The sequence below is a fragment of the Dendroctonus ponderosae genome, unplaced genomic scaffold, assembly GCF_020466585.1.
Source record: "Dendroctonus ponderosae isolate FM_Combo_2020 unplaced genomic scaffold, Dpon_F_20191213v2 Dpon_F_20191213_4, whole genome shotgun sequence".
NCBI lineage: Eukaryota > Metazoa > Arthropoda > Insecta > Coleoptera > Curculionidae > Dendroctonus > Dendroctonus ponderosae.
In genome coordinates this window covers 14,065,911-14,067,790 of record NW_026018611.1, presented here as the reverse complement: position 1 = coordinate 14,067,790, position 1,880 = coordinate 14,065,911, and the positions used below count along the sequence as shown (strand labels likewise).

At 34.3% G+C, this 1,880-nt stretch overlaps 1 protein-coding gene across 2 annotated transcripts in view; it reads right to left on the bottom strand.

The window, feature by feature from the left end:
• Positions 1-208: 208 nt before the first annotated feature.
• LOC109546508 (proline dehydrogenase 1, mitochondrial) overlaps positions 209-1,880 on the bottom strand; it is a 45,050-nt gene continuing 43,378 nt past the window's right edge. For both annotated transcript variants that reach the window (XM_019917485.2, XM_019917486.2), the window contains one exon: positions 209-1,374. The gene's annotated coding sequence lies outside the window, so the exon portion shown is untranslated. The remainder of the gene's footprint in view (positions 1,375-1,880) is intronic.

Genomic DNA, 1,880 nt, shown 5'->3' with positions numbered 1-1,880 from the left:
CGACACACATCATAATGTACGTACTAGAACCTAATTTATCCATAAATGGTAATGTGCTCGTTCTTATTAATAAATCAAACTGCAGACGTTTACAGAACTGGACTGGTTGCATCCACTGTGACATAATAACAAACAATAATTATAATGGATAAATTAGATTAAGGAAACCCACAAACGTATAACAAAAACTATAAATAAAAATCACAAATAGTTCAAGGAATTTATTTGAATCACACCAAAAAGAAACATTTTTTAAAAAACACTAAACAGTAAGGATCTTTATTAACCTATTAAATCACAGGCTAAAATTCAATATTGGCGTGTCGTGGGGAGCAAGGCAACTAATCGAATAAGTATAATATCATAATTACTTCCAAATATCAAATGGAAACTGTTTAAAACAAATAAATAAGAAAAGGAAAAAACGTAAACACTAACCACAATGGTGAAATACAGTACATGCAACCAGCCATGTTTGTAAAATAGTGGAGGAAGATACCAAGAGATAATGACCAAGTGTGCTCTGTACGTGAATAAAAAGCAAAAACATCAACGAACTGACTGGTTGGACGGCGATCAAATTAAATATACTCCATTAATGAATTAGATTGCAACATTTCAAGCAATGCCGCTCAAGCATGCACAATTTCTGAATTTAAGAGCCAAAATTTAAAAATCTGAGTCAGAGCAATGGTTTTTCGAATAGGCACATACAAAAATCTGACTGGTTGCTTTTAAAGAGCTCGGTGCTGCTTTAAAAATTCTTTTATTTGCCAACGGTCCAGAATTAACCAATTTATACAAGGCTGTAGTTTACACTTATAAGGTACAAAAAATAATTTAAAGATCATATACACCAATAACATTCATACATAAGTTACTCTGTACAAGTTCCATAATATATTTTAAGCAAAAAATACTAGTACATATTGCAGCCTGCGTGAAGTGGAAAATTTAAAACTAGTTGACAATTATTTTGGTGATATCAGATCTTTCTGGTGCGTAATGACAAAGTGTACTTCTAGTCCATAGCGCCATATTTTAATCATTCAGTTTCAACCATTGAGTAATATGTAAGCACTTACTTTTCTATTAGTAAATTTGCAAAGTTCCAATTTTATTCCAAACGCCTTTGATAATATGTGTAACAATTTTTTAAGGTTATACTTTAATTGACTGTTTGAACTTATCAAAACAGACGATCCACTTAGGCCATTTCAGTTAACTTCACACAGACCGTGATTTTCTTCTTAAAAATGAAGGGGCGTTTTGCCTTTACCTACTTATTATATCTACAAACAACTTATGTCGTGGCCAAACTAGACGCGGCGCAGCTCTTAAATTATGTTCAAGAGGGTCTTCAAACAAAGGAACCTGAGAACAATAATCTGTATTAGAAAATATATTTCCTAGTATATTATTATGATATGGTATTTCGGTGAAGGTACAGGTAATTTCAAGTTTATTTGGTGTTATTTTTTATTACCGGTGGTAAACTTTCGATAAAGGGATTTCAACCTAACCAGTTTCCGAAAAAGATTATTTAATGATTGCAAATATGAACAATAACTCTGCCTGCAGTGCTGCTGCGGTGAGTTGACTAGCTTGATAGTAGCGCAGCCTGTCCCACTCCCGCATAAAAGAGGAGACTTCGGAGGTGAGGCTAGCGCCCTGTCCCGGTAAAAAATAAAAATGATCAGAAACGGTCAGAAAGCCTCGGATACAGGACGAAACCACTTAAAGACGACCCCCGCAAGAAATAGCACTACGAGAAGGCATACCGAACTAAGAGTAGCATGCTGGAACATTAGATCGTGGAATAAGAGAGATCAAGAGATACTTATAGAAATTAACACACAAAATCGAAATATGCGCACTCT